Source organism: Larimichthys crocea, chromosome I (genome assembly GCF_000972845.2).
Source record: "Larimichthys crocea isolate SSNF chromosome I, L_crocea_2.0, whole genome shotgun sequence".
Lineage (NCBI taxonomy): Eukaryota > Metazoa > Chordata > Actinopteri > Sciaenidae > Larimichthys > Larimichthys crocea.
Window position 1 is genome coordinate 15,406,542 of NC_040011.1, and position 24,216 is coordinate 15,430,757.

General features: G+C 42.8%; 1 protein-coding gene across 8 annotated transcripts in view; it reads right to left on the reverse strand.

Moving 5' to 3' along the window:
- The window catches only part of foxp1b (forkhead box P1b), a 150,481-nt gene that overhangs the window by 104,485 nt on the left and 21,780 nt on the right, over positions 1-24,216 (reverse strand). For 6 of the 8 annotated variants that reach the window (XM_019267268.2, XM_010734949.3, XM_010734950.3 and 3 more), the window contains exon 3: positions 11,166-11,209. The exons of the other annotated variants lie outside the window; for them this stretch is intronic. The gene's annotated coding sequence lies outside the window, so the exon portion shown is untranslated. The remainder of the gene's footprint in view (positions 1-11,165; positions 11,210-24,216) is intronic. 8 annotated transcript variants of the gene reach the window in all.

Consider the following 24,216-nt stretch of genomic DNA (forward strand, 5'->3'; position numbering starts at 1 on the left):
AAACACAAATCTGTGGCTGCAACTATCAATTATGATCATCATTAATAAATCAGCCGATTATTTTCTTGATTAATCAATCAACTGTTTTGTATACAAAATGTCAGAAACCTGTAAAAAAAAGGCTCATCACAATGTCCCAAAACCCAAGATAATGCCTTCATGTTGTTTGTTCTGTTTGGCCAACAGTCTAAACCTCAAAAAATTTAGTTCAGTGTCATGTAGGACAAAACAACTCTGAGATTTTAAGAAAAGCAGCAAATATTTCTTTAAAAAGTAACTCAAACGATCAATAGAATAATTGTTTCAGCTCAACACACAACGTCATATCTACACTCTGTACACCAACTCTGTCAATCACTTACAGAACACACCTACAAACACACCCGCACCGACATGCACACACATACATCCACCAGAGTCCCATAAAAGGCACGAAGGAGGAGGAGGAGGAATAAGAGAAAGTGTGGAAAGATAATGAAATCTTTACAGACTCACCCATGAACAGTTAAACAGACTTTCATCATGTTCATGAAACTGTATATTGATGCAGATTCCCTCCAAGCACTGAGTGTTTTGAAATCCACTTCTGAAGAAGAGGAGAACGCTGCCAGTGAATGCCAGGTATGGAGTAGTTGAAGTGGTGTGTGGTAGTCGCGCGTGTTTGCACGCGCGCGCGTGAGAGAGAGAGAGAGAGAGAGAGAGAGAGAGAGAGAGAGAGAGAGAGAGAGAGAGCCTGGACTGCAGTGTTGAGAGGGACTGGAGGTATGTGGTCTTAACACAACAAAAAAGCTGGTGCCTTGCTCCAGATTAAATATGCAGGAAGAGGCCCCTTTGCATAAACACAAACACTCAGCAAATGAAGAACTGGCACAGAGCAGATGCCTGCTGAGAGCCCTACCTGTCCTGGCCTCTTTTAATTAGACAAGAGCAGGCAGAACAAATGAACATCAACACGGTCACACAAGGCCGAACAAAAGGAAGGAGCGGAGAAAAAAAAAAAGAAAAGACTTCCTCAATCCTCAAAAATGTCCTTAATGAGAAGAGCAGAAGTTTGTAGAGACGGGCGCACAGATTTTTATACATCTGGGTTGATTGTCTTGTCAGATGAGTATTCTACATTTAAATAGACTTTAATGTTACTTTGATAAAACTCACAGAACTGTCTGATATTTTTAAAAAAAATGTAATCAGAGCATGAAGACTTCCACAAGAAACTGCTTAATTACAACCTAAAACACTAATTAAAATCTAAAATATCAAATTTAATTAATTTAAGTAGGTCATTTTTTGGTGTGGGTTTTCATTCAATTATGTCCCCGATAAAAAAAAACATACACCTTGTGATCCTTTAATTCATCTTTACACGTGCTTCTCCTCCGCACACCTCCTAGTGGAAGTGGAGAAAAAATAAAAGTGGAATTTTAATCGGCATAGAAAATTGATTTATACCAAGGTCCACTCTAAACGTCTCTCTTCCTAAAGTCTCTATCCCTTCCTCTCTTTCTCTTCTTCTGTCTCTCCGTTTTTGTTTTTTTTTTTGTTCTTTTTTCTCATTTAAGATAGGAATGCAGAAGTGTGTGCTGTTGGGAGGAGAGGAGGGGGGCTGTCAAGAGGAGAATGGTGAGCTGAGCCCCTCCAGAAAAAAAAGAGTGGCGTCAGATGCTGAGTGACACATACTGATGTGGCCAGTCAAATATGTCATTTTCATGTGAAACCCTCTCGAATGGATCACAGGGTGGTTGGTTGGGTGGGTGGAGGGGGGATGAGGTGACACTAGGTGAAGGGAGGCTGAAAAAAGGGGGGAAGAGAGAAATCGAAGGGGTGAAAGGGAGTCAAAGGGAGAGAGGGAGAGAGAGAGAGAGCAGAAATGAGACCTCTGGAAAATAAACAGGGTGTAGGGTTTCAAAGGCAAGGGGGACACAGGCATTCCATTGTTCAAGCCAATTATCAGTGGAAAATAATAACAACAGATGGATCCAGAGCGGCCAACTTGTGCCGGAGCACCCTGGCGCTGGAGAACAGATGATGAAATGTGAGAGTGCTGTCGGAGGGGTTGGGGCATGTGGAGGAGGAGGAGGAGGAGGTGGAGGAGGTGGAGGAGGGTTGGGTGGGGGAGTGGGACGCTGCCCCACAGTCACACACACATACACATATACACACACCAGATGTGAACTTCCACAAGGACAGTTTAATATGTGCTCTCTGGCCGCCACTTGCGCAGCACGGCTTGGGCATGGCAGGGCGATGGCTCGGTCAACACCTCCATGTGCTCAGGAGGGGCGTCTGAAGTCAGATGACACATATGGCTGCTGTGTTGCCGTGTGATAAATTCAAATCGGCGCGTTTCTTTTCATGTTCGACAGAGCAGGGTCATTCGATGGCGAACACATGCTTGTTGCTGTAAGTGGAGCGCTGTAACAACACTACAATGTGGAGCAGCTAGAATGAAGATATATTCTTTCTTTTTTTCATATTTAAATCAGCCCAGATCCCACATGACCTGTTGTGATGTTTTCATTTGATGTTTTCCAGAGTGCCGAACGTTCACAGGCAGGCAGATGCAGCAGTGCAGCGGAGACAGACCTCATTGACTCTGGCTTCATTCACAGATCCTTCATATCAGCCACAGACTGACAGGCAGCGGAGGGGGCTGCAACCTTAAAACAAAACCAATTCTCTGTGTGCCTTGTCAAGGGGTGGGAGATGTCTGCAGATAGCAGTACAAAAGATCTGCCCTTCTCTTTTCACAAGAAAAGAGAAGTTTTCGTTTCATTAACTCCAGACTAAAGCGTAATTATCTCCCTATAGACCTTAATCACCAACTGAAGGATAATAGAACAAAAAAGAAGAAGCAGTTTCTTCTTCAGTCGTTAAAGTTTTTTTTTTCATGTTGTTGTTCTTTTTTCTCTCCTCCGCACTTTAGATGAGTCAATCAAATAATGCAAAAGAATCGTGGGGGCATGACTAAAGTCTCACTTTCAAATCGTGTCAGGAAGGGTGAAAGATTTTAGCCATAAAATAGACTCCTTTGCTCGAGCGTGCCAACTTTGGCCTTCTCCTATCTGGCTGTTTGGCCTGTTGACTAATGGAGGCCATCGAGAGTAGAGGCCAACACACACACACACACACACACACACACACACACACACACAGATGACTGTGATTGAAAATGGCACCGCTTTGGAATTGTATATGATCTAAATGAGTGAGATTGCTTGAAGGTGCTTGTGATACTGCATCCCCCACCACCACCACAAATGATAAATCCCTGGAGAACAGCACATAAGGATTTCTACAGGAGGAAAAAAAAGAATGGAAAACTTTGCCTAGATTTAATTAGCTTATGAGAAATAATTGCCATTAGCAAATCTCATCAAATGGGGTTGAGACATTTTGCTGTTGGAAAAAAAAAGAGTCATATTTTTGGACAATGAGGAGACAAAGGGTTTTCAAACAAGAACTGGCGAGCCATCAGCCGTTTTAGTGCACTGAGACTGAGGTCGAGTTAATTAGACTATTGTCATTTTAATCAGGACAGCTCGGCGGCCATCACTTCCTGAAAGAGCCAGTGGACTTTAAACAGCTGAGGGGTTGTTGCGTGTGTAAATGTATGTGCGTATGTGCTGTACATATGTATATATGTGTGTGTGTGTGTGTGTGTGTGTGTGTGTGTGTGTGTGTTGAGCCCGGGGTGTCACCCAGCTATGGGGTTATGGCGTATGGTCTGCTTCTCTCACATGCTTAGAACATTAATGAGCTGGAGACACACCAAGGAAACAAAGACGCCCGGAGGATCACCAGGGGAAACTACTCGCCTCTGCTCTACTCATGTCTCTGTTCATTTGAAAATAATTTAAATATCAAATATTTGAAATAATTTGCTTCTCCCTGGCTATCAGATTTTGAATAGAGAGTCTTTCATGTCTTCGTTATTATGTTCTTCACTGGCATTAGCATTTAAAACATAATTAATGTAACCATATTTTCTAGGTGCCTGCCATTATGTTACAATAATGGTTTATTTTTTTCTGATTTCCATATTTTATGAATACAATCGGCAGTTCGTAATAACAAACCAAAGAACGGCAAAATGAAATATCAAATCTTTGCTGAATATCATTAATCTAAAGAGAGTTTTAATCAAAACTGACAAAGCGCTGGATTTAACCTCCTCCAGGCTAGATTAAATTTACTTTGTGCCACCTTTTGTGACAAAAAAAATAAAAGATGGCAAAGCGGACTCCGGCCTCTTATCCGAGTTCAGCCACCAGCCCTCAGAGCGAGAGCAGGGAGGTGGAGCTGAAGACCAGAGCTGGCAGAGGAGCTCTGCCAATCAGCAGGGGTGATAAAAGGCCCGGCCCAATATTAACACCAAAACATCTTTGCAACTTTTCCCCTGGCCATAGTTCAGGTCAACTGTGGACAAGGTGACAATGGTAACCTGCAGACAAATGCCGGTGAACTTCCCCCTGTGACACTGGTGTCAGCCCCGGGGCAGGACTGGCCAATGACATTAACCGAGCGTCTGAGTACAAAGTCGACTGGTGCAATATTTCATATTCACCGACCTCAAGGGAAACTGCATTAAAAGGGACCCGAGCACTTCTAGCACATTTGACTCCATGCCACTTTTTACTGTGTCTGTTTATGATTATATTAATAGCTCCCTAAGTTCATCGTTTTTAACATTAGTCATTAATATTTCACAGGGAGTTAATATTAATCTGATCAGAAATTATCTTCCTTCAATAATTCAATATACACGCATTAATAATTCAATAAAAAGAATGTTCAGCATATTTGAGGGAGGGGTGAAAAAAAACTGGAGACATTCAATAACTAACTGTGAGAAAATGAAGTCAAAGAAGTCACACAGGAGAGCTAAATAAGTCAAAGCTAAATCTAAATGCCAGGGCTGCATGAGTCACTTCAGCTGGAATGCAGCTTGTTAGCAAGGAAAGCTAACAGGCACATGTACGTATTTCAAAAAAAGACATCATGGAGAAAAAAAAAATGACAGCAACCTTCTTGTTTCACCTTAAACTTCTTTGTAATCCTGACTTAAGTGCATTGTCTAATGAGGGGCTGCAGGTTTAGGTATGTACTTGTGTGCGTTCACAGATAAAGAAGACATGCACACTGTGAAGCCTCTGTGCCATTAAAACCCCAGAACTGCCCATGTTCCTCCGTAGGAGATTTACAGGGATTAGATGGTGAAATACGGGCCTAATCTTTATTTGACAGGGAAGCCAATCTCTGGCTCACTGGTCAACCCCTTTTTGCGGTAGGCCCCCTCTCTCACAACTCACTTTCACTGTTACATACCTCAGGCTTACTTAAAAGCACGTTTAGGATGCATGTTGTGCCTCACATGAGGTCTCAATCTAATTTTTGTACAAGAAGTAGAAGTGTCATTTTTCCACAGAGTAGTGTGCAGATGTGTAGTGCTAGAATAAATGATGTCCTATATTGGGTCACAGCCTTACCTGCATGTGAGTACATCTTGATGGCTATTTCCTTTTGTAATTTTCATTCTTTTTTTTTTTTTGGTCTAAGCTATGCCTGATTGAAAATCTAACCAATTTCCATGTGCAGTTTAATGACAGATGGAAAGAGATATTTCATGGAGATGTATAGTCGAGACTGATAAACTATTAATCACACCGCTGGACAATGACACCAGCTAAATTTAAACGCAAAGTGAAAAAGCCTCTCTTATTCCTTAAATTATTCATTACTGGGGGCTGTTATTGCAGCATATAGAATTAAAAATTGGAGATTCCACTTAATTACATCGCGTGTTGATGGCGGCTACAGATGTCAGCTTGTACCGGCAATCCTTTACTATGTTTAACCCTGTCACGTAGTGGCCTCCTCCTGCCCTTCTGTCCCTCTTCCTCTCGCCGTCCCTCTGTGTCTCTGCTCAACGTTTGACCTACAGAATCCCTGCCAAGAAAACGAAGAAGGACGTCGGAGTGAAGAGAGGAAGAGTCACCTGCTTATTTAATGTAATGTCGAAAAATTTACAAATGTTCCCATGTGACATTTCTTTGTTCACGAGGGGCTGCAGGTCTAGGTAGCATTGCATTCCAACACGTCACGTTTTTCCGTTGGTGGCACTATTTTCTTTGTTTGCCTATGATGGCTAAAACACTCACGCTAAATATTAAGCGTATATTTTATGCATTCAAAAGAAGCCACCCACTGGTGCTGTGGTTATTAATGGAAAATGCATCCCTTCTGGAGAATTCTTTCCAAGGAAAGACCAGCCAGACACCAGAAACCAGGTTTTATTATCAAAATTTCCATTATGGTTTTATTTCCATAAGGATCTATTTTTTTAGTGGAAAAAGCTCTGCTTGGAGCGGTTGAGAGGAGAAATTATTATTTTTTAAAGTTCTGTAGCACCTTGTTTGTTTCTATAGTAAAATACTGATCATTTCAGTTTACCTGTGGCTCCACTGTATGTCATCCCACCACTTAGTGTGCTGCAGACCTTCAACAAGTAGTCTACACTCTCACATTCTCTGTGTTTGTAGTTTGCTCTTCACTGTGATTGGCTGAGAAGAAATTAGTGTCACTCAGCATTTTCAGATTTTTTGAAAGTTCTGCTTTTCCAAAACAACACGGGTGCAAGGTGCACTTTTTCAAAAAGTAACCGCATTCTGAGCAACTTAGGTCACTTTCGCTTTGATTTTTCGTGTAAAAAACAGTAAGTGTGAAAACACCTGTTGAAATCTGCATCTACAAAATGGTAAATATATTCTGTTGTGCGGTGGAAGGAGAGTGCACCAAGCAGAAGCTTTGTCAGGTGACACGTTATCTCTAAATCGGCAGTTTTATTTTCTCTGTTTTTACTCTGCAAAGATGTAGAAAATAATGTTAGTAATAATGTTTTGCTCTTATTTAAGAGGTAGCAGGCTATATTAACACATGTAAATAAAAGTCAGACTGGACCGATGTATCATGTACAGTCATGACACTTAGAGCAACATGTTAGGTTTGTATTTAAAGAACTAGTATACAAAGTCCTGAGAATGATCACGTCTTTTCCTATAACTGGCAGACAAAGGCTTTATTTGTGCACTCCACATCCTCCACTCACTGTTTCTCCCTCACTATCTCTCCGCCTTGCTCTTCCTTGTATCACACTCCCGAGCTCACAGCAGCAAACAGTTGTACGCAAATACTAAGAGCCATAATGCCATTATATTGTTTGGTGTTAACATTTGAATATTTAAATGCCGTGTTTTAGATCTAGATGTTCCGCCTTCTCAATTTCCATATACTAAATGCCGACGGTTAAATTTGCCCACATGGCAGGCTGAAGACTCTGTGTGCGCATTTGCATCTTTTTTTTTTGACACAATATTGGTTGGACACACCATCGTTTTCATGATTATGTTCTTGCGTCACGCGCACTTGTTAACAATGCAAGTTACCTATGTTTAATAAATGACTGTATGTGGCCTGTGACAGAGCCACACGGCTGAATATGTGAATCACCCACGTACATGCCACTTAACCAAATTGGCACAGCTGATAAGCCATATTTACATAGCAGTGTTGCTGGGCGTGATTACTATCAGTAAAACTTCCCCCCCACGCTTTAATGGAAAGTTGGGATATAACTTAGTGCAGGTTACAGCTGCCCTCGGGAAAATAGCTCAATTACACCCGTGGATATAAACACTTGTGTGGCTGTCAGAGTGGTAAACAGATGTGGGGTGACAGCCTGTAGTACGCGATCAGTCAAGCAGCTGTTGCTGCACCTTCATTCATTCACTTGTTCTGATGATGGATCCCTATTTCTCCCACCCCACAGCTCGACATGCAGCCACACTATTTGCTTATGGGGCAGTGGCAATAGGCAGATTAAATTGCAGAGAATATCATTAACTGTGCAAAGCTAACGCCTGCTGCACTTCTACTGTGGCTGTCAAACACAACAATGAGTTTGCATGAAGTGGACACCATGCAGTGTGACTTTAGTGTGCTGCTCTCTGTTCTGTGTCGCCAACCTCTTTCCAAACTGAAAAAAGGACAACATAAGAGCTTTCAGAATGATGTCACACTACGTTATGTTGTCTTAGCGCACTGTGCATTTGTGCTCGCACCGTGTATTGAAAAGGACATCGCCGTTGGCTGTTGTGTCATTGAGAGCCTACCTGTCACGCGGCTGATGTGACGCTCTTTGAATGTGGCGTGTTGGCGTGATCAGAGCTGTGGCGAGCACCCCAGATGACAAAGCGACTAGGGGTGTCAAAGCAGCCTACGAACGGGCCTGTCCTCTGCCAGACAGGAAGCTAGGAGCAGCGGAGGCGCTGCCTTGTCTCATCTGCCAGCAGCGCCTCGGCAGCCTTCCCGCCTCATCACAGCAACCTCTGTGTCTGATGGTGTGCACGACTCCGTGCTGGACGGCTGTTTTGATTTCAGCCTGTGTGACACATCTGTTGCTTGTCAGGTTGCGTTGTGCCTGTCTTGCAAGCTGAGCGCGACCGGGGCACGTGTACCTCTCATCCTTCTGTCCGTGTTTACTAACAGGGCTCGCGCCTTAAAACGGGGCCAGCGTGTACACATCACGTGGAAGGTCAGGAGGCCTTAGGAGACACTATGCACACCTGTGCGTCTGGCATCTATCCCGCTGCAAATGTGCGGCCGCAGAGTGCTCTGTATTAAAAGATGCATTATGTGCTAATAAACCCCGTATGAAAGCTTAAGTGTGAGTCAAAAGTAGCCACAGTGTTGATTGTATATAATAGGAAAAGAAAAAAGGTATGGATCCCACTCACTGTCTTTGAAGCATTCGCCATCACTGTCTACTGACAATAAATGATTTCCTACCCATGTCTAATTGAGAAAAGCTGTAAATCAAATCTCCATCTATCTCTCATGCATCCCTCACAATGTGCTCTTTATGGGCTTTTAAAGTGCTTTGCAAGAGCATTTCACCAAACTACCAAAAATCAAGGAGATTCTATGAAAGACTCCTGCTGTCAGCTTAAATACACGAGCAATGACCATGGCTAATTGGATCCATCCCATCCATCCACCTATGAAGTACACATGCTATATCAGCGAAAATCAAACGACATTGTTTCACTCAGTGTAAGGCAAGCCCGGCACTAAAGAGCCAGAGAGGTATTTATTAATGGGTTGTTACAGTAGCTTAGGAGGGCTGCATTCACAAGTGCTTCATTTCTATGTCCTTGTCTTTCCAATCAATATTCAAAAGTGCCTCGTAATTACACGTTTAGGATTCATTTACATGCAAAGTGCCAGTGTGCCCATAAATTGCAGCGGAAAAGTTACTGTCAGTGAGATTTATTTATTTATTTATTTATTTCAGGCTATTTTTTCTCACTCTTTGCTATTTTTATTATTTATTCCATTATTATTATTTTTAATCATTTTCAATCAAACTGAAAACAGCAAAAATGAGAAAACTAAGGTTTGTCTACATGAACGATTTGCATGAGCACCAAACCTCAGCCTGTTATGTAAATGCAATCCGTCTTAAGAGGGTGGGGAAAAATTTGAGATGGCTCATTTACATTGTCAAATAACACAACACTCATACTTTCCATTTACTATCAAACTGTTTTGCAGAAGCACTAACGTGGGAACATTCGGTGTGTGTGTGTGTGTGTGTGTGTGTGTGTGTGTGTGTGCGTGTAGTAACTTGTCGTTGTCGCCACCACCGAGACCAAACTGAAATCTGGTTGGATGGCGTACGACGTGATTGAACACCGTGACTGCCATTTTGACCAGCCTCGTCAGACCACAAGACAACACGTAGCGGAGCTGGCACAGCGGGGAGGCACACCGCTGCTCTGGGGGCTCTAATATATTCAAAGAGGGATCATTTACTTAAGGCTTGCATCCAAGGATCAGTCTGGCCTTCATTAGCCTCAATCTGACACGGATGTGAACAACATGTTGGCTTGCCACATGAACACTGCCCCTCCTTCTTTTCCAAACCCCAAACACTCCGACTCCCCTCCCCTCTCGGAGACCTGCGCAGCAAATTCCTCTGGAAATATCACAGGTTGTTAGCATTCCGGGGAGAATTTTACATGGGTGTACACTCAGGCCTTAATTAGAGACACTATTTGATCATTCAGCAGCTGGGCTTTATTAAAAATACGAGTTCGCGTCGGCCTACAGTCACCCCCGGCTCGGTGTGAACGAGCTCACAGAGTGTGTGAAACAAGAATATGAATATTCATTACTGGATATACAGGGTCCCTGTACGGGAAATCTACACCCCAGCAAATCAGTGTCTACACCCTGTTTAAAACAACATTTGACGATATGGTATTTCATTTTTTATCACTCTGTGTCATCTACATCTCATATGAAGAAGGAAGTAGGTGGATGTTGTGTGGGTGTGTGTTTTTTCCTTCTTTTTTTTCGGTATCACTTTTATTTTGAAAAGCTGATCTTATTGATTGATAACACTGATCAATAAATGAGTTGGTATGGCTTCGAGTGAGAGTTCTGACGGTCTAAATGAGCTGTCACTATGCTAACTTTGCAAAAACCTACATGAAAGCCTAAATGTCAGTGCAGAAGCTGAGCTACATCGACCTGAAGAAAACCAGAGAGATGTAAACTACTGTATATCTGACCAAGGTCGACAGGGACTATAAAACAAACAGCAGGTTTAAGGTGAAGTCTTCCCTGCGTGAAGGTTAGCCATGTTTCGTGTTTACACTACACTGCAGCCTTTGAAATTGTTTTGCAGTGTGGAGTCTGCCCAGGGTCATTGTTTGTTTTTGACGTGTTTATACACCACACAAGGAGTAATGACTTCTAGGATAGTCAGGGGGATGCAGACACGATCCAGCACACTGTCCATAAACCTTTTTTTTTACTCTTCAGGTTCACAGTCGACTCTCTGCGGCCAAACTCTGGCCTCGTCTCTCTGTCGTCATGTTCTGCATCGCTCAAAGAGATGGAAATGAGCAACTGCATGAGGAAATGAGGAAATCGGTTGCTATGCAAAACCTTTCTTATCACGCCAAACTCACAACAATTTCCTCATGACGGCTTCATTTGAAAAGTGACAAAGCAGTTTGACCAAAAGTTAGCAAATAAGCAGTTTAACACACCTTGGTGTGTTTTAACTGACTGGAGCTGCAGACTGACATCTGTGTACTTACTTTGATGTGTGGCTCCACAGGATGTCACCACCGGAGTCTCCTGGCTGGACCGGCAAAGCAGCAGTAGATACAAAGGGGAGGAGAGAAGGAGAGAGAGTGGAGGTAAGAAGGAAAGGCAGGGAGGTGGGGTGAGGTGTTAGAAAAAGAGAGGGGGGGGGGGCAGTGGAAATAATTTGAAACATGAAGGTGACTAACAAAAACGCACACACAAAACACAACCTCCCTTATTAAATTACCAGCGGAGTCACACGCACAACTCTGAGCTGAGTGGAGGGACACAAAACATGTCGCTTTCAAATTAATATTCATCAAGGCTGAATTAATGTGTCCCCCCTTTCAATATCTGTGGATACATATTTAGCATCTCAAACGTGAACTCCCTTGATTAAACAAATAATGACACATTCCAAAAACTGTAACCGAGTCTAAATTAATTTGAGAATTGCACTAATTGCATTTAAACACTGCTCCTCTCTAACCTTAGATCAAGCACTTTTTAATTACTGCCTTCTGATGACTGAATCCCTGCAGTGTTGATGAGAAAATATAAACAGATTTATTCACACAGATTTTGTTCATATCATATGTAAGAAGCTCCAACACCCAAGTGTCCTCAAATAGCTTGTTCGCGTTATTAAACTGCACATTAACGCTCAGCCTCTCACAGCTGAGCTCTTTCGTTCAGTCGCGGCTGCCCCGTGCCCCTTAGCCTCAACTCCTTCCCTCCGTTTGCAAACACGGAGGAAAGAAACAGCGAAATGTGTTTCCTGAAAGGGAGGAGAGGTGGAAAAAGCCCATCCTGCCCTGAGAATCACCGCCGCCCCACCAGAGCCGCCGCCACTGGCCTTTCTGCAGAGGCAGCAAAAGTTCCCAGAGAGGGGGAGTGTCTGCCAACTCAAACAGGGCTCATTCTCCTCTCTGTGGGCCGCCAGCCGCCCATGTGGGCCTGCATTGGGTTTCCTGAGGGCTCGCTGCAGCTGGAGCACTTTGAATAAAGGTAACAGCAATGTCACAGCTACTGTAAACTTGCTGGGCTGCTCCTGTCAGCAGGACGTTCCCAATCAAAGCAGAAACAACCCCACCTAAAACACAACAGTTCTTCTTTTTTTCTTTTTTTTTTTCCACTGGCCCCAAATCCAAACTTCCCACGAATCACAAAGAGAGCGCACAGGCGAGAGGGCAACCGCTGTTCCCTGATCTTGCCAAACAAAATGCCAAGAGACCGGGAGTGACATTCAGCTCTGGGGTTTAAAAATACGAGCAATTTGAAAATGATTAGAGTCTTATTTTATTGTTGAGCGCCTGACACAGGAGAGGAAACCAGAACAATCAAGCCGGCTGACTTTTTTTTTTTTTTTCGCTGAATTTAGAAACACTAATTAGTTTTGCTCTCGTAAAGCCAACCTGAAAACGACCAATTAGAAAGTGAAAATGAGACGTGCAGAAGAAACAAGAGCTTGTCATTTCCACTGTTCAAGTCCCATATGCACAACTTTACTGTGATGACTTACACACACACACACACACACACACACTCGAGGTGACTGGCATGCCGCCTACTAAACCTGATGTCACGTACACGCTCTGACCAGTTAATGGCACTTTAAATCAAATAGCATTTTGCTTAGTTAGAAGGAAACTATTACAGATCTGTATGGCCACATCAAACCCAGGCAGAGCAGCTTGGCCATGCAGATGTCTGAAGCACCAGTGTGAGGAGAGGATACAGCCCACCAGGCTGACCACAGCACCAGCTGCTTTCAGCTATAGACCTACCAGGGCCAAAATGTTACCCCTCGCAGGTGCCTTGTTTCTATGAATTTCCTCTTTCAAGGGTACTGGAATAATTCCTCTACATGTGAAATTGTTTCGTACAAACCTCGGGGGCTGCTACCTTCATGTATTCTCGCGCGCATACAGTATATTTCACCTGCTGAGTGGTGCTGGCTCGTGTTTAGCCTGCTCATTATAGAAATGAACGTTAAAAACTTGTGGAAATTATCTTCAGGAATTCCACTGCTAACCCCCGAGCGAACAGTGGCAAGTGTTTCATCACTGTCGGGCCAAAGACGGATGAGCTGTCAGTGCCTTCCCCCTGTCCAGCATCCAGCTCCTGGGCTGGGAAGTGGCTAAAAAAGGCCGGGGCTACGCTTTCCAGGCCTGCGCCTTTTACTGGGAGTAATTCTCAGATGCCAGGTCGCTGCCAACGTCCTTGCAGCCAATGGCAGAGAGGCCAGTAAGTTCACATTAACTGCAGAGTGTAACTGCGCTGAACATCTGCTCATGAATGAGAGCGCTGCCCACTAACTCAGCGAGTTGAGGCCCACTGATGAAAAATTCAACGTTCTCCTGGCTGGCACGCTTGTTTTGCACAATTCTCCTGAGCCCCCAGAATTATATTAAGAGAATTTCAGCACGGCCTGGTGTATCTGAGAGAACAGCTGGCACTGAAAAGGGATCTGCCGCTCTGCGAGAGCTCAGGGACTTCACACGGGATCTGCCTTCTCCTACAACCATTTGTCCTTGAAGGAAAAAAAAATACCAGTGTTAAGCACCCAGGTAATAATAAGAAAGCAGAGGCTACATTTAGCTGATTACACCACCCATGTGCGCTACAGCGGACGGAGCATAACCAATGAAGACATGAATCGATATCGAGTGGAAAGAGAAGACAGACGGGCAATTGTGACAATAAGTAGCTCCCTCAGGAGACCTATTCACTATATCTCTCCTCTGTTTGGCTTGTTTAGCTCATTAGATTGTTAACTAGGAAGGATCTGCCCCCAACCCCGCAATATGGAATCAATGTAATCAGAAACAGGAGCAGCCTGTTCGGGGGGCGACTACATGAAAGACTTTGGAAAATATGAAGGCAGTCCCACAATCCTGTCCTTCATTTGCTGCAATTATGTGCCTCATAAGTTTATGATATTACTGGAGACAAAAAGGACAAAATATATGACTGACTGTAGCCTAAGACAGCTTTTTTTTTACCACAGGATAAAATTAAAAGAAAATGACACATGAAGTGACACATCTTTCCCCTAAGGATGATGAAATATTTTCTCAGTTTAAAAATGTTGAAGGTTTAAGGAAGTGATGACTCCTAGCCCACACTAAGAATAAAAGATTACCACACTCTGTAATTTCACTTCTGTCTTTCTGTGAAATACAGTTAACTGTTTTCTATATGTCAGCACACAACACATTATCTCATTTGATCTTGATCTAGGTTTCTTTGTAGTCTGCACTGAATCACGTGGATATCAGGGCAAAAATCCCCCCTGTCTCCACCCTCGTAAAAAAAAAAAAAAAAAAAAAAAAAAAAAAAAGGATCTGTGAATATAATATAATATTGCCAGCGAAAACCAAGAGGATGTCTGGAGAGAAGCTCATTTAGCCGGTGACAAATGACAGCACTTTGTCTTCCTGACAAGATCCCTCCTTCATCAAATGTCCAACTTCACATGGAAATAGGAAATCACACATTATCACACTGACAAACAATTACAACCATGTCATTAGCAGCAACCCTGGGCCCGAAACCATTAACAAAACACAATGTTGCACACCACGCGAACCATCAGAAGAAACACAGGATGTTAGATGAAAACACGCTGATAAATCAATCATGACACAAACAACCTGATGCTTAGAGTTTTGGGAAGGATCTAAACGTTGGGAATGAGGGGTGAGACCAGTCGTGTGTGCCAACAAATGAATCACAGAATAATCTCAAGCAATCAAAAGTGCCTCATCTCTGAATAAAGATTCATGTCTGCGCTGATGACAGAGCAGTGCTTGCTTTATATTAAAAGTCAACACTTTAGAGGAGTTTCTCTCTAAGTGACTTAATCAGATACAGAGCATTAGTATCTTTTTCAATACATCTCCCAGTGTCAGGCAGCAAATGAAAAAGCTAGCCTCTGTAAATATGACTGCTTACTTCTAACACAAACATTGTTGACACCTAATTTAATTTCAGCGGGACATTCAACTGAAAGCGCACCGGGGTAATATAATGCTCTTAATGAGAATTCCTTCCAGCTTGAGACCTTGGCGAGATAGCCATAATGCATGGCTTCTCTTTTTAATAAAATAATTGTTACAGTTATTAAAGTTGAATCTCATCACAGTCGAGATGACAAAATAATTCATTACCAAAACCAAAGGCTTTAAATAGCTGCAAATTATTACCGAAAACACACTCGCAGATAAATGGGTTCGTTATTTCGTATAAATATTACATATATACTGCCCTTGAGAGGAGGGAAATATTGCAACTGTCTGTTAAGAAGTTTGCAGACGCACGATGCGCAACTCACATTTAATCAATGTGAAAAAAGCTTTCAAGAAGCAACAAGCATCCACCAAAACTATGATGAATTTAATTTTGGAACTCATGACTCATAATTGTTCTTTTCTATCTATTGTGGTTATTATTGTTATTTACAGTGCGGTCATAGCTTTGTATTAAATCATAATCTACATTTAATATCTATCAGATCTTACACATTATATCAGCGGCAGTTACGATACATGCTTGTGCAAACACATGCTAAACGTTATGCTTTGCATGCTCACACACATAGCTGCATCTCAAAACGGATTCAAAAGATTCATATATAAGTTGACATGGCAATAGCACAACACCGGTCTTGCTACTGTTTATCTTTTAGGTTGCAGCGTTCCTCCTCACAGGACCTCCACGTGTGAACGCACGTTTGTACAAACCTGACGACCTGACGACGTTCCCCCCACCCTCCTTCCCATTCGCAGCTCACTCCTAGCTTTATTTATGTATTCAAAAGAGATAATTTACAGTGATGGCATGGAAACTTCCCAGCATGCCTTTTAACCTGTCGTTTTTCACTCTCTCCGCAGCAGGATGTCCAGAGGAAATGCTTTATTAAGATCCTGCCGACATGAAGAGCTGCTGTGACTTACTGGTGCATTACTGTCTAAAAGGCAAAGTTATTTAGACCAATAAAAGGCTAATATATTGTTGGAGTGGAATTACACAGAAGTTATCTCTGCCTTAATAACATCACCGCAACCCCTGATGTTGTTTAGATCAATAAAGCCCATTAAAGTACAGACCTCAAGCGCAGATAAGACTGCACTGCCACAGCAAAATACCGCTCGCTGGCATCTGAGAGAGCAGAGGTCTTTCACTGGCAAACAAAAAGTGGCCAAAATGAGAAAAAACACTTCAGACTTAATACCATAAAAACTTTAAATCCAATGAAGTTCATTGTCTGCCTTATGGAGCCGTCGGGTGTGCTGGCAAGGCAGATAAACAAGAGGAAAGATGCTAATGGATTTTAGATACCGGTCAGACAAAGCAAAGTAAACGTGTGTGTGTATGTGTGTGTGTGTGTGTGTGTGTGTGTGTGTGTGTGTGTGAGAGTGTGTGTGTGTGTGTGAGAGAGAGAGAGAGAGAGAGAGAGAGAGAGAGAGAGAGAGAGTTCCATCACTGTACTGAGAATCACTTTGAGAAGAGGAGGGCTTTAAAATGTTTCAACACTTCCAACAACAACCTTCCTTTGGTGCCCCTCATCATTATTATAATCTAGTGTGATGATGTCATTGTAAACAATTGTGAGGCCTTAGATTGAATCTACTTTTGACAAAAAGACTGAATGAAGTCAGAGTAAAGTCAGCAGACTATGGTCTCTGTGTTTTGGTGTTTTTTCCCCCATCATGCTGTGCTCATTCTTAACAATGTCCACCAGGTGATGCACTAAATCATCTGTGCAGCAACTGTCCATCAGCCCCCCTAAGGTGTGATGACCAGAGTCTGTCAACCCTCCCCCTGAAGCTCCGCCCTGAGTCATGATGACAACACGAAAAGGAGAAGAAGATTCAGGAGTGTGTGAGTGTTTGTGTGTGTGTGTTTGCGCGCGTGTGTGCAGATGTGCGCATTCGCTTTTGGGAGTGCAGACAAGCATTCACGTGCATTCGTAAATTGCAGCACACAGAGACACCACAGTTCTCCACAGGAAACCACAGGAAACAGTTTTGACGCTATCGGTGTAAGCACACAAAAAGACAAACAAGATTTTTTTTTTTTTCTTAAAGTACAGCATGTCCCCTATGGCTTACGTGCTGTCAATAGGAAGTTTACAGACATACAGTAAGCTACTCGGGTGGGGAAACTGCACTCAGAACAGACATAATACCGTGCTCGACAGCAACCACTGCCAGGTTGCCACTGGCAACCAATTCTTGGCCTTTTTAACATGTGAAACTGGGGACAGCAGACAGCACCCCAAAATAAATCACTTCTAAATCTGTTGCATTAGTGATAATATTGTTGGTACAGTCAGAACCAGAACCAGACAACACTGCGCAGGTTCGGGTGTGTTTACAAGTTGACAACAGCTGCACTGCTGGTATACTGTATACCAGGAATAGATGGTGGACACGTTAAGTTAAGAGTTATTGTGTCCACGAATAACTTAATCTGTTTCTTAAGTACAGAAAATATAAGGTGACCTTTGGCAACCAAAGTTTGATGCCTGGTTACCAGCCTGGAAACAACTGTGGAAGGTGAGTGTCGAGCCCTGTGAAAAAAAAAAAAAAAAAAAAAAAACCTTTTAAAAGGTTTCTGGTGCTCTTTGCGCCCTCTCACCTCAGTGTGTATTTCACAGGACCACTCTGGCAGACACTGTAATGTTAGTCCTGGAAAGCAGCAGCACTAAGACAAAAAAAAAAATGTTTATTCCTTTATTCCTTTGCTCTTTTTTTTTCTCTTCTCGCTGTTGTCATCTAGCAGCTGCGCTGTAGTCACTGTTAGACATTATTGATCACAGCAGCCGGGCCATTTCACTGACAAATAGGAGATTGTTATTACACTAACTTTACAGTCACATAGTCAATGACAGTTCCAGTTTTGTTTACATGTAGGGAAATTTGGGAGGAGTTCTCTCAGATTTGGATCCGGCTGCACTCCTGTCCATTTTCAGACCTACAGTCTGAAACAACAGACGCAGACTCACATTTCACATATATGTTATAAAAAGCTAAGTTTAAAAAAAGATAGGTAGAAATGAGCAGCATCGGACGAAATGCAAGATCTTTAAGAGGTTTGGATAATTTCATCTAAATCGCTTTAGAAAGCTGTGACAGTGAATACAGAGACAGGACACACACACACAGGCCACGGTAATGATTGTGAATAATATCCTTGCAAAATGATCAACTCTGACAATGTAATATTACCCAACAATAAATACATCATGGACAAAAAAAGGAGAGAGGAAAGGAGATCTTCTAGCAGCCCCAAGTGAAAGCATAAATAAAGTGTGGGACATCTTTTACCTTCTTCAATTATCTGCCTTTTGACATGCAAGCTGAGCACAGTGTAATTAACATCTCAGGAGATAATGGGGTCGCTACTCACTGATCAATCTCACACATATATTATTTGCCTTTTACCAGTCCAACCTCCTGTTACTCTAGGACGGAAATATTCCACAACGTTTTTTTTCCTCTTCTTTTGGGTGGGGGCATTTAATAAAATTCTGGTAATAGGCCTAATGACTCATCCAATTGAGCTCATCTTCCAAAACATCAATTAGTCTAAGACCCGGCTTGCACTCAAAATGAGCCTTCGCTATCACAATAAATAACAAATCTTTTCCGATTCATGCAAGATGTAACCGTGTTGTCATTATCAATCACAGGCACTGTTGCAAGACAGAGAAGAGAACATTGTCGGCTCTTAAAGATTGTTCCTCTGCGCCTTTAGCAGTAACAGGTGTTGTAGCTGGACCCTCTGACCTGGTAAAAACACTTAACAATACAATCTGGAATTTATTTGACCTTCTCAGTGTTGGCTAAATTCTCTTGTTTTTGAACAGGCTTAGTTTGGCTCATGAATGGAAATAAGCTTGGAGGCACATTCTTAACTCATTACAACTGAAGACACGTCTCTTTACTCCAATATATACAAATATTACAGAGTCACTCCAATCTTTTCTGAAATCAAACTCTGTGTACTTTACACATATTAAGGCTTCGACTAACAATGATTTCCATCATCAGTTAATCTGTCGATCATTTCTTTTGATTAACGGATTCGTTGTTTGGTCCATGATGGTGCAAAATGTTGTTCACAGTTTCCTGAAACCTGAGATGATGTCCTCAAATGTCTTTTTTGTTCAAAACCCAAAGATATTCAGTTTACTGTCAAAGGATAAAAAAACTTAAACAATATTCACGTTTGAGAAACTGAAATCAGAGAATTTAGACAATTATTCTTAAACAATGATGATTAATCAATTATTAATATAGCTGGTGATTAATATAATAGTTGACAACTAATTGATTGCAGCTCTGTCCATAAGGGGAGCAGTATTTCAACAGGTGGTGCTACACTTTAAAGCTCTTACATTTGCTTTGATATAAAAGGAGGTCAATCTATACTGACTCATTAATAAAACCCCTTCCACAGGTAATCTCTGGTCATCTCCATTCACAGAATATCCAGTCTGCAACAGCGGATCAATCAATAAACTGATAAATAAAAAAACAAGCCTACTCCAAGTACAGATGAAATCTTTTGCAATCATATCTCTGTAACACTGACAAAATATACTGTTAACTGCAACAAGTTCCAGTAAAACAAAAACTGTGTAATACTTTGTTCTGTTACTACCCACCACCAACCAACAACATCTGTATGTCATGGCTATTCAGGCACGGTGACACTGTGCACACGACAGAGCTGCACAGTGCTTCTCTCTGCTTATCTGCCACATGTCTTTGAACAAACCTCAAAATCAGCCCCGAGATTTATATTGTTTCGCTTGTGCGTACCTCCCTCCCCCGCCCCAGGTTCAAAGCTAAGTGTCTGTCCCCTGAAAGAAGTCACTGGCACACACCTAACCAACACGGGTGGAGGGAGCAGGGAGGGCACAGACCAACATACAGTACAGTACAGATACGAGCAATGATTGAACACCTTAAGGGGAGAAACCACACTTCCTCTTTAAGAGACTGAGCTGGCATAAGTGCGTAATAACTGTGTCCCTGTAATGACAACTGCTGCTTACGTTGCATCACCCACAGATCTGTTAATAGTAGCTGGAGCTGTGTTGTTAACCTCAAGACTGAGCACAATACTTGCCATTATTTAGTAACGCTACTAGCCTTTTTTAGCACCGCAGCAACCTTCTATTATAGCTGTATTTATCGCTCTGTGTCAGTCATTCTTTCACTCAAATGAAGCTGTTTAATGTGCAGGGAGTGGTCGGCCTTCACTGTAAAAAACAAAACAAAACAAAAAAAATTATGCAAGCAGGGTTAGCCATTGTGACCGAAAGTTGACTCCATTAAATGTACCCAGAAGTCAATTTTCAGCACTTTCAGTCAGGAAACAAAACAGATTTTAAGCAGGTGTTCACAAGGAACTACGCTCACTCGTCAGCTTCACCGAAAACTGTAATATGATGATGGACTCCTTCACGAAACCACTGCTAGCTTTTTAGCCTTTCTGTCTAACTCTGAAGGTCAAGAACTTTTGTAAAAGACATGAAATGGGGGGGACATGAGCTGATCAAAAGAAATGAATCTAAAGCAATCAGTGCTGTTGTTGCTGCGGGGAGTGTTATGGGGTGTACTTGAAGTGTATTATTAACTCGACGCTGCCTGGACACGCGGGGGCTGTTTTACAATTTAGACTTTAACAGATGTGCGTTTTATGTGGCAGGTTCTCCAGAGTTTAGATGCCGCTGTCCACGTAGATGAGGCCGTAAGGCAGGTCATAAAACCTGCCTTTGAAACTTTGGGCGGATTAATGTCGACATGACAGTCAAGCGAGCAGAGATCTGAACGGCTTACCTTTTCGACACACACACACACACACACACGTGTTACTGCTCAGTATCCCACCAGATGAAAGTCAGAGATGGCAGGACTCGTGGCCAGGTGAAAAGTTGTGCCTGCTGCATGTTCAATCCTATCTAATAACGTAACGATTTCTGTGTATCTACTCTTGGGTGGTATGAAAGTATGTTACACACACTTTTACCATAATGTGAATACTGTGTTGTGGGGTGACGACAAAGGTAATTGTACTGCAACCACACTGTACAGTGTAATTACTGGGATTTACAAACCTTCAGCCACCCCCCCAACCCCTGCTTTACAAGGTGGAATTCCTGGCAGGACACACACACACACACTCTTTTGGAGTAACACTCACACTTTTCTGACACACTTGAATTTCTTAATGTTCTTCTCTACACAGGTTACAGTTTTCCTACCATCTCAGACACACAATGCAATCTCAAAGCTTCACACTCCTGTTCCTCAGTGACCTGTGCTGACTTTGATACCTCCTCCTGGGCCGGGCAGGAAGGCACGCTGAGTGAGCTCTCCGCTGGCTGTATCCAGACCCAGCCTCTTACACAATACAGCCTGGATGGCCCTGCAGCAGGCCAACCCCTCCTCCCCAATAACCCACTTCCCATTCTTGATCAAACCTGGGGATTGTAGTGTGAGGGTGGAGATGAGAAAGATGGGAGGAGGTGTGCATGTGGGGTGTGTGTGTGTGTGTGAGTGGGGCGGGGTGGGGGGGAGGGAGAGGGAACGGCACATCCTGCGTGAAACCGCATCCTGAACAAGCATCGCTACATCTCACTGTAAATAAATACTCTCTCCTCCGCGTAGCTTCCGTCAACTGTCACCGCCTTGGCTCCCAATCACCTTCAAGTCCAAACAGGAAAGTGCAGGGAGGCGAGGGAGATGGCAGATATGAGCTTTAATTTGCTTCTCGCTGCACTTTAGCCCGGGTGCACACCGCTTCCTATTCTCCTGTTCTGACCAGCTGCCCCGGCTTCGTTCCAGACCCTGAGTCCTTCCTGTCACCTTTCATTACCACATTATCCAGGAGGAGGCTCCCTGTGTAGCTGGGAAATCACCATTTGGTGGTGCTCCCTCCCTCCCTCCTCCTCCCGTTTATGTAGTATTGTGCGAGACATTCAAAGCCACGCGCAACATCCTCAAAGGAGCGCTGCTGCCTTGTTACCTGCTAATCCCCTGTGCATTATCACAGGAGACGCGACTGAACAACAGAGCATGACGAAGGCAACAACTGAGACATGACAAGCTCTCAGTCCATAAATTGCTTTGTGTTGCAAGGCTCTCGTCAGGGCGGCTTCAGTGTGCGAATATCTATTATTTGATTAAGTATTAAAGGCCTGCTTGTTGTGATGACAGACTGACGTGCGTGTTATATGACAAAATGTTTCTGATTACAGACAAAACCAAGACGACAGGCATCCAGTCAATGAAAGGAATTTATATGGTAGCAGCTCAACTTTATGTTTATACTGTTGTCCTATTTCCTATTTGAGTTTTGCCTTCATGAGTGAGAGAATCCAGGCCCACAGTCCTCCAGCACTTCTTGCATTGTTTTATTACACTTGAATGAGTTGAGCTGAAAATTGCATGCAGCTGCCGACTGCAGCGCATCAGTGTATGGCCTGGGCTTAGCACTGCCCAGCAGGCTTGAAAAATCATTCAGTAACTGATCTGTCAAGATCCACGTCTAAGCTTTCTGTACAGGGGCTTGTATGTTGTGTGTATAGAAACAGAATGGTTATATATACATTAATATAATGTATATTTACAGGACACCAAAGAGGGTAATACATATTTTACAAAATTGTTTTTAGGCTGATAAATAACATTAGTCAACTGGGATTAAGACGAGGCTCCAGACAGTTTAATCCATACACAAAACCTTTGTTAAAACAGCAGAAGTGCGCTGCTTAACAGTGATGACATTCTACATGCAAAAGATGCAATGCAAGACTGCTTCTATTCAAAACCATAAAAATAATGATCTGAGGATAAAGGATGAAGGAAGTAAGACTAGGCTAAATTAGCCGCATGGTTAAACATTCTGTGTACAACAAAACATAAGCTGTTTCAGTAAAGTAGCTGCTCTCTGTTTGAAACAGGAAGAGGTGATAACTATTATTATTTTCCAACCAAATTAGCAGTTAAGATATATACCACATGCAAACTCGTACATGGGAATGTTTTGCAGAAGGAACTAGAGAAAATAAAATGAGCAGGCGATAGATGTAAAGCCAAAGATTTAGTGCCATCTGTCCGTAATCCCGCTTTTTAAATCTTGTCAGAAATCAGCTGAATGTGATTCAGCAGGTTGCTGACATATTGGGCCTCTCTCTTCCTCTCTCTCTTCAAAGCGTCAGCAGTGTTAAGTGAGCCATGCTGCATAGCTGTTGCATGTTAAGTTGTGCCATCTTGATCAGACGGTTAACAGGCAACCCTCCTCTTTGCCTGAGGAGAAGTTTCACTGGCCAGACGCATTACTTTAAAGAGCAGCATCTTACTGAGCATGTCACAACCTGCCCAGGGGGGGGGGGGGGGGGGGGGGGGGGGGGGGGGGTGTAGGGTGAGTGTCTGTGAGTTTGGGTGTGTTTATGTGTTTATGTTTTATCCTCGGGACCCCCGATTGTTGTTCATTTCCTGTGCAAAGGCAAAATAAGCACATAAAGGCCAAAATGTGCTCTTTCCCCTGCCTTCATCCACATCACAGCACTTTTCTGCACAAGTGGCTAGCCACAGATAATTATGCAATTAAAACAATTTTCCGCATCTATCTGTCAGGCTGATCTAATTCACCGTTCGAATGACACTAATGGCGTAAGCCTCTTTCGCTCTCCTTCCCCAAAGCAAAGCCTTTTCCTCTGTATCACACAACGCAGCAAAACCATCTGCAACAGAGGAAAACAGAGGGAGCCAAGAGGAATACTGTTGTATTTGTTCAGCAGGATGTTAGTGAATAAAGTTAAGACCCAGCAGTTTTCACTACGACACATAGTGCGGTAAGGAAATAGGGAGGTTCATTTGAGTGTTGGTTCAAATTAACCCTTGGGTGAAGAAGAAAGAAGAAATAGAGTGACCCTCTTATTTTCTGAGACAACACTCACTTCAACCGACGCTGACATTAATAATTCATCATGACAAAACACATTACCAGGGAGGCTGAATGTGAAACGTGACAGAAAAA